The sequence below is a fragment of the Aotus nancymaae genome, unplaced genomic scaffold, assembly GCF_030222135.1.
Source record: "Aotus nancymaae isolate 86718 unplaced genomic scaffold, 86718_ANA_hifiasm-v0.15.2.pri h1tg000062l, whole genome shotgun sequence".
Taxonomy (NCBI): Eukaryota; Metazoa; Chordata; class Mammalia; order Primates; family Aotidae; genus Aotus; species Aotus nancymaae.
This window is the reverse complement of record NW_026988476.1, coordinates 4,317,075-4,326,583: the sequence shown is the minus strand read 5'-3', so window position 1 is coordinate 4,326,583 and position 9,509 is coordinate 4,317,075. Positions and strand designations below refer to the sequence as shown.

At 38.4% G+C, this 9,509-nt stretch overlaps 1 non-coding gene across 1 annotated transcript; it reads right to left on the bottom strand.

The window, feature by feature from the left end:
* Positions 1–893: 893 nt before the first annotated feature.
* Positions 894–1,000, bottom strand: LOC135270515 (U6 spliceosomal RNA). The gene has a single exon (XR_010338676.1). It is a non-coding gene; the product is annotated as a U6 spliceosomal RNA (small nuclear RNA).
* Positions 1,001–9,509: the final 8,509 nt, after the last annotated feature.

The window sequence follows — 9,509 nt, the reverse complement described above, 5'->3', positions numbered from 1 at the left end:
CTTTTTCATATGACAATATCGTTTTTCATAGAATAAACAGAGGAGTAATTTAATCTTTCCTCCTGTATAGTTATTTAAATTTAAAAATGGATAATTAAGAAGTTTCTTTCAGCATCACAATAATTGGTAATGCCCTGAAATTTGTTTAAGATTGCTGTCAAATCTGGGAAAGCAATTGTTGTCAGACCCAGGAAAGTGATCAGGTTTCTTTCTTATATGAGTTGTAAAATTCGGAAGAGTTTTCCATTAACTAGCTTTTGGCTCCATACATTTCAAGTCTCTTTCTCTTCCACTAAATACATGTATTCAGTGCCAAGCTCTGTAGGGTGTATTCATACTGCAATACAGCCTGTGGCTCTGCACTTTTGTGTCAGGACGTCGAATGCAGGAGATGGGCAGGGAGTGGGTGGTCCTGAACAGGCCAGTAACTAGAGTAGGAGAGAGACAGATGAGGATATTGCCTTAGGTAGGTACATTTGTAGAGGACATGGCAGGAAGATGAGGAAGTTTCTGCTAATGACTTCAAATTTTACTATGAGATAAAGTTAGTTAAGAGAGGAAGAGAGGTTAGAGGTAGAGTTGCCAGATTTAGCAAATATAAATACAGGACTTGGTCGATATTGCATAGGACATACTTACACTAAAACTTATTTATTGCTTATCTGAAGTTCACATTTAACTGGGTGTCCCCTATTTTGTCTTACAATTGTAGGTGGGAACTTGAAGAGAAAACAGTAGCTCTGGCATAGTCATTGAGAGAATGAAAGAACTAATCAAAGATTAGTATCATGAAGGCCTGCTTAAGAGTAGAAATCAGAAAACCTCATGGGGGGTGGGAGTGTTTCTCCAATGGCGCTTAGATGATCGGGTGGCTTGACATTTTTTTTTTTTCAAAAAATATGGAACGCTTCACGAATTTGCGTGTCATCCTTGCGCAGGGGCCATGCTAATCTTGTCTGTATCGTTCCAATTTTAGTATATGTGCTGCCGAAGTGAGCACGGTGGCTTGACATTAACACAGACTGTGATTACAGGAACAAGGTTTAAAATGTATGATCAGGCTGGGCGTGGTGGCTTACACCTGTAATTCCAGCATTTTGGAAGGCCAAGGCAGGAGGATTGCTTGAGTCCAGGAGTTTGAGACCAGCCTGGGCAAGATAGTGAGACCCTGTCTCTACAAAAAATTAAAAAAGTCTCCAAGCTTGCCAGTGTGTGCCTGTAATCCCAGCTACTTGGGTGGCTGAGGTGGGAGGATCGCTTGAGCCTGGGAGGTGGAGGCTGTAGTGAGCAGAGATCAAACCACTGCATTCCAGCCTGGCCCTGTCTTAAAACAACAACAATTAATAAATAAGAAAACAAAATATATGATCAAAGATGATTCAAGTAGATTTCTCTTCTTTTTATTCTTATCATTTGACTTCCAAGAAAACCAAGGCAGAAATTTTAAAAAGAAAGATGTACTGATTATGGATTGAAATCCAAATCACAGAATATGTTAACATAAGAATATTCTACACTACTCGAATATGCCATAATATATTCACCCAAAGCAATAAATCCCATGCTGCACAAGCAAATTATAAACAAATGATAGAAGCTGAAGTTTTCCTCTCAAAAGAGGCTAAAGAACAGATCATTTAGAAAGAACAGATTTTATTGGAACGTCAATAGTTTTCATGACACAGATACTTAAAGTACTCGTTTCAACATACCCATATGAAGAAAATTATGAAAAGGTTTTTTTTTTTGTTTTAAGAAAAGATAATTTGACAGATGGAGTCTTTTTATGGGATCAGTAGAAGTGATAAAATTGAATAAATTACCAAGATTTTATCTCCGTTTCTGTAATTCTCCCTAAAGATTTAGAGATGGCAGATTGAATCAACTGGAAAATAAATTTGCAAGTTTATAACACTTCTAAAACAGGAATTAAAGACGAACTTCTAACTTTTTTCGTGCGTGGTTTGTCTTGAGGAAACCTGCCCTTATGGGATTACACATTTCCTAAGTATCAAGGATCATCAAATGGACACACACCACAGAAGTTATACAAATGTAGGTTCTGTGAATGGTTTATTGTTTATTATTGCCATTAGTGTCAACAAAAATAATTGTGAACTAAAAAAAAATTTAGAGCAACTCAAAATCTAGTTGCTCCAAATGATTCGTTTATGATGAGGCTAGATTAGACTGTAAATAAAATCCAGCCATGGCCTTTTGCTTCACAACATAAATGACTTTTATGATCCTCAAGTTGTGTGATCTTATCACAGAGACAGCAGTTGTGCCTACTTCTAGGAGGAGGTGCAGAAAGACCCTGCTTGGGGGCTGGTGGGATGTTTTATGGACAGAATGTATGTATATTACTTTAAGCACCAGCAGATCAGATTAACTCCTTCTACAGAATCCTAGCATTGGTTAAAAATTCAGCAGCTTTTTCTTAGACCATAAAATGAATGGAAAAAAGGCAGTGGAAAGTAAAGTTTTCACAGAACCATAGGAGACAGTGTCTGTGAGAAGCTGTCAAATCCTGTGTCCCTCAAAAGGAGAGGATCCCAAGACCCAGAGAGGGGAAGTGACTTGCTCCAAGCCTCACACACTCACTAAGAGTCAGAACTGGGGTCATGCTAGGTAACAGTGAAAGAAAAAAGGCTGAAATTCAAAGCCTTAGAAAGTAAAAACTTCTGGCCAGGCTCAGTGGCTGATGCCTGTAATCCCAGCACTTTGGGAGGACAAGGCAGGCAGATCACGAGGTCAAGAGATGGAGACCATCCTGGCCAACATGGTGAAACCCCATCTCTACTAAAAATACAAAAATTAGCTGGGTGTAGTGGCATGCACCTGTAGTCCCAGCTACTCAGGAGGCTGAGGCAGGAGAATCGCTTGAACCCGGGAGGTGGAGGGTTGCAGTGAGCCAAGATCACGCCACTGCACTCCAAGTTGGCAACAGAGCAAGACTTGGTCTCAAAAAAAAAAAAGTAGAAACTTCTTCAAGGGTCTAGCATAAGTCAGGTCTCTACTGGGTTTTGGTAGTCTAAATTCAGGATTTACATAGGGAATATTCACTATATTCTGTATTTTTTTCTTTTTGTTTGACCTTGTTCTATAATAACAATTTTGTAGTTGTTCTTTATGTACCCATTGATAAGAAGAATATATGGTAAGCAAGGAGCAAAATGAATTAGCTGTCATGTGGAATGGATTTTTGGATTTTTGTAAAAGCAGAAAATCAACTCCTGTTCGTTGATATTTTGGGCTGCTTATCCTTATCCTTCCTCCCCATTTGCCAATGTTTTCCTTTGCTTGTGTATGCAAAAAGTTGTAAAACATAAACAGTGAGCAAATCATAAAACATAGGATTCTTTATGCTTGTATATCTAATTGTACTGCCATGTGTTTGAAGCAGGACAACTCCCAGCTCCCACAAAATCCAGGGTGGATTTTAAAAAAGCATTTTAGGACTTATTTTCCTATTGGGCATCTCCCAGTTTTTAAGGTGTTTCTATGCTAGAGATCTCATGGATGTTTTCTTTATTTTCATGTCTCCCTGCACCCTCCCTACTGAATCCTGCTTTACTGAGTCCATCTATTATTGTGGCTTTAATCTGTAGGGAAGGCTTCCAAATCAGTTTCCTATCCTGATTCCTCAGGGCAGTCTTTTACCCTCACTGTTCCTAGTTCTCAGCTGTTAAGAGGAAATGATACTGTCTGTAATTAGCAATTTTGCAAAAATAGCCTGTAAATGCATATTCGCATCACCTGATTATTGAGCACCTAGTGGATCCATATCTCTGTACCCAGATACAACACAGGAGGGAAAAGCTGTGGTTCCTGTCCTCAGAAACTCCTGGTCAAAGAAGGTTCCAGTGTCAGGTATGTGTAACCTGTGAAAGCCATAGATAGAAACAGGTGTCACTGAAAACAGAAAGATATTTCCATGTAAACTGTATATAAACTTGGCCTTTAGTGGTATCCGTGGAGCTTAGAATAAACCATTGGCAATACTACCATGTGTGGGAGGATAATGGAAAGGAAGCATATTTAAGAAGAGAAAATGAGGGAAACCACAAGGAAAGACAAATGCAGGGGCATATACACCACAGAGAATCTCAGAATCCGGGTAAGCTTAGACTGGAGATAAATGTCAACCAGTTAAACCCCCGTCTAATGTTTGAGTTCCCCTACCGTGTTGCCACCCAGCTGTGTTGTACACTTCTGCCTGAGAAGTTTCAGGGACAGGAAATAAGCTGCTAGATAACCCTGGAGCCCATTCCACACTGGACTACGGTAATTATTGGAATGTTCATCTAATAGTTATGTAGAACCTAAGATTGCCTTCACATCATTCTTTTCCCACTTATTTTGGTGTCTCTCTGGGGCCCAAAAGCTAGCCCATGTCTGTCCCTGGCTTTCAAAGCTCCCTACTTGGGCCTGGTGCGACCCGATCCTTCCTTGTGTGTCACTGTGTATTGTGCTCTCCAGGGCTTCTTTCAGTTCCTCTAACACACCGAGCACATTCTTGCCCTAGGACCTCCCGACTAGAGCCCTTGTCTCCTGCTTGTGGCATGAAATGTAGGTTTTCACTGAAATGCTATCTCTTCAGAGGAGCCTTTGCTGACCACCAAAGCTAAAATAGCCCACTCCTGGAATGCTAAATTTAATGACATTAAAAAAATATATTTATGGCAAAGGCCCTTTTATAAGCCAACTCAAAAGATCAAAGAAAGACTGAGGAAAATATCTGAAACTCACATAATAGGCAAAGGACTAAATTCCCTAAAATATAAAGGATTTCTACAAATCAGTAAGAAAAAACCCAATAACCCAATAGAAAAAAAAAAAAAACTGGCAAAGAATATGAATGGATCATCAAAACAACAACAATAAGAAGCCTACATATGCTGCTCGACGTGGGAAAAAGTGCTCAAACTCACTGATGGCAAAAAAAAAGGAGACAGATTTCTTTTTTTACTTGTCAAACTGACAAAGATAAAACAAGATTAATATTAACATTGTATCAGCCAGGGTATGGGAAACAGATTCCCTCATATTCTGCTGGTGGGACTATAAACTAGAACAATGTCTATAGAGAGTGATTTAGTAATATTTATTAAAATTAGAAATGCACAAACCCTTTAACCCAGTGATTTCTCTTCTGAAAATTTGCCTTTCAGATATGTTCCTGAGTATGGGAATTGATACATGTACAAAGGTACTCATGGCAGGCTTGGATATACAGTAATAGCAAGAGACTGGAAACAATATACAGATCTCTCAATGTGGGTAGGCAAGTAAATTGCAGTGCATTTACACAATGAAACATCACGCCATTACTAGAATGAGTGATCCCGATCTGCATGTGGCCCTGGAGTGCTCTGAATGAGTTTTATGTTGATTATAGGCATTTATATTCTCCATTTTGTATTTATCTTCTTTTAAATTTTAATTTTTAAGGTTTTTTTATTTTTAACTTTTGTGGGTAAATAGTACACAATGGAGTACTATTCAGCCATAAAGAAGAATGAGATTCTGTCATTTGCAACAACATGGATGGAACTGGAAGTCATTAAGAATGTAGGTATATATATTTACAAGGTACATAAGATATTTTGATATAGTCATACAATGTATAATAATAACATCAGGGTAAATGGGGTATCCATCACCCCAAGCATTTATACTTTCTTTGTGTAACAAACAATTATGGTCTTTTAGTTATTTTTAAATATACAGTAAGTTATTGTTGACTGCAGTCACCTTGTTGGGCTATTAAATACTAGCTCTTATTCTATTTAACTATATTTTTGTACCCACTAACCATTCTGACTCTCCCTTCCCCACTCTACTCTCTATTTCCATGAGTTCAGTTATTTTAATTTTTTTTTTTTTTTTTTTTTTTTTTTAGCTCCCATGAATAAGTGAGACCATGCAAAGTTTGTCTTTCTGTGCCTGGCTTATTTCACTTAACATAAGGACTTCCGGTTCCATCCATGTTGTTGCAAATGACAGGCTCTCGTTCTTTATGGTTGAATAGTACTCCATTGAGCATACAAACCACATTTGCTTTATCTATTCATCTGTTGGCCGCCGCTTAGGTTGCTTCCAAATCTGGCTGTTGCGAATAGTGCTTCAATAAAATTGGGGGTGTAGATATCCCTTCCATATACTGATTTCCTTTCTTTTGAGTGTATACCTAGCAATGGGATTGCTGAATCATATGGTAGTTCTATTTTTAGTTTTCTGAGGAAAACTAAACTGTTTAACTAAAACTAAAAAAACCTAAACCACTCCAGACTGTTCTCCATGGTGGTTACATTCGCACCAACAGTGTCCAAGCTTTCCTTTTTCTCCACATCTTCACCAGCATTCATCATTGTGTACTTTTTGCATGAAAGTCATTCTAACTGGGGTGAGATGATATCGCATTGCAGTTTTGATTTGCATTTCTCCGATGGTCAGTGATGTTAAGCACCTTTTCATACACCTGTTTGGCATTTGTTTATCTTCTTTTGAGAAATGTCTATTCCGACGTTTTTCCCATTTTTAAATCTGATTATTTGATTTTTCCCTATAGAGTTGTTTGAGTTCCTTATATATTCTGGTTATTAATCCCTTGTTAGATGGATAGTTTGCAGTTTTCTCCCATTCTGTGGGTTGTCTCTTCGCTTTGTTGATTGTTTTCTTTGCTGTGCAGAAGTTTTTTAACTTGATATAATCCCATCTGTCCAGTTTTGCTTTGTTTGTCTATGCTTGTGGGGTATTACTCAAGAAATCTTGACTCAGTCCAATGTCTCGGAGAGTTTCCCCAATGTTTCTTTGAATAGTTTCATAGCTTAAGGTCTTAGATTTAATTATTTAATCCATTTCGATTTGATTTTGCATATAGCGAGAGATAGGGGGCTAGCTTCATTCTTCAGCATACAGATACTCAGTTTTCTCAGCACCACTGATTGAAGAGACTGTCCTTTCCCTAATGTATGTTCTTGGAACCTTGTCAGAATGAATTCACTGTGGATGTGTAAATTTGTTTCTGTGTTCTCTATTCTGTTCCATTGGTCTATGTGTCTGTTTTGAAATGTTATTTTGGTTACTATAGTTCTGTAGTATAATTTGAAGTCAGACGATGTGATTCCTCCAGTTTTATTCTTTTTGTTCAAGAAAGCTTTGGTTATTCTGGATCTTTTGTGGTTCCATATCAAGTTCAGGATTTTTTTTTTCTATTTCTGTGAAGAATGTCATTTGTATTTGGATAGGGATTGTAATGTCTAGATTGCTTTGAGTAGTATGAACATTTTAATAATATTGATTCTTCTGATCCATTAACCTGAAATATCTTCATTTCTGTGTGTCCTCTTTAATTTCTCACATCAGTGTTTTATAATTTTTTTAATAGAGATTGTATTTATTTTCTTAAATAAAGTCCCAAAAATTGTATCAGTTTCAGGACCCACAAAGCTTGGATACACTCCTAACCTTAACCCGCCTGGGAGACAGATACTGTCCTGTGAGTAACAGAGTCTCCCTTGCACAGTGGTAGGAGGGGGATATGGTAGTTCTATTTTTAGTTTTCTGAGGAAAACAAAACTGTTTGACTAAAACTGAAAAAGAGAACACGGGCAGTGGGGTGTTCTCCTTTTCATCAACAGAGAACAGAGATGAAACAAAACTGAGAGTTTGAAAAACGTACCATAGGTGATTACGATATGCTCCACCACTTTGAAATCCACTACTTCTCTGTTCCATGCATGAGTCCCCAATCATGTGTAGCCCGCCACCCCCTTCTCCTTAAGGCTCCAAAACCACTCTCACTTTCAGATGAAGACTAAACGTTGCAGGTAAAGTTCAAGCGTCTGTCATCCATTTAATCACAACTCCCTGCCTTTATCAGCCTAATTCTTCCAGCCCTTGAAGTGCCTCTAAGGATCTCAGACTAGTGGATCCTAACTCCAGAGTCGTTTCCTCTCCCTGGCTTTTCTGTTCTTTACTTCGAAATGCAGCGACTCTTCTTCATCTCATGTTTATCAGGAAGATGGCAATATACTGAAGACATTCCCAGATCATTCTCTTAGCTCAGTCTTCTTGGAGGCAAGCGGCCTCTCAACAGTTCTTATCATTTGAAAATTGCCTGAGTATTCACTTTTTATATGTTTCCTTTTTGCCAGTTGTCAGACAAAACTGATGCTGCTGCTGGAAAGGTTTGGAGAAATTTTGAGGAGGCCAAATGGGGAGTACGCCAGGTTAGCAGGAAGCATCACAATCACATAAATCAAGAAGTGAAATTATGTATGTTTCTTTTTAACAAGCAAAGGAGGCATTGAACATTTTAAAAATGGAGAGGCTTAAGAGTAGTACCACTGTGTTTAGTAAGACATAATTCTATTTGCTTTTCTAATTTTCTTTCCTTCCTTCCTTCTGATGAAGGAAAAACTTCAGTCGAATTCAGCCCGGTGCAGTGGCTCACGCCTGTGATCCCAGCACTTTGGGAGGCCGAGGCAGGTGGATCACCTGAGGTCAGGAGTTTGAGACCAGCCTGGCCAACATGGTGAAACCCTGTCTCTACTATAAATACACAAATTACCTGGATGTGGTGACATATGCCTATAATCCTAGCTACTTGGGAGGCTGAGGCAGGAGAATTGCTTGAACCTGGGAGGTGGAGGTTGTGGTGAGCCGAGCTCATGCCACTGCACTCCAGCCTGGACAACAGAGCAAGACTCCATAACAAAAAAACAAAAAACAAAAAACTTCAACCAAATTAAATTTAAAGGAATTTAACTGAGCAATGAATGATTTGCAAATCAGGAAGCCTTCTGAGCCAGAATAGGCTCACAGACTCCCGCACAGCCACATGGTAGAAGATTTGTGGACAAAAAAAAGGAAGGTGACATACAGAAAACGGAAGTGAGGTGCAGAAACAGCTGAATTGGTTACAGCTCAGTGTTTGCCTTCTTTGAACACAGTTGAAACAGTTTGCTACATTTGATTAGCCAAAACTTGGTGATTGGCACAAGTGTAGGCTACAGTCTGTTTACATCTCTTCTTGTTATAGTTTATGATATACAGAAAAACCTTTAAGCCAAACTTAAATAGTAAGGAGACAGCTTTAGGCTAAACTTGTTTTAGCTCTTTCTTCCTTCTTCTTCCTCCCTTCTCTGTCTCCCTCTCTTCTTCCCTCCCTCCCTCCTTCCCTCCTTCCTTCCTTTCTTCTTCTTCTCTTTTTTTTTTTTAAATATGGAAAAGGCTGTGATTTATTGCAAAGTATAATATATAGGAAATTCCCAAGGAAGGGCAAACACGTTTTAACAAACAGTTTTTAAATTTAATGGCTTAAGCCAAAGTCTCATTTACTTTCTGGAAAATTCAGAACTATTGGGGTAGAAGAATGCTTTTCCTTTTTTCTCTTCTTTTTTTCCTTTTTGTGGTATTTCCATTTTTTTTATTTACTCTTTTTTCGTTTCTTTCTTCTGATATTTTTGTTTCTTTTGTTTTGAGTGTCTCTTCTGTGGAAC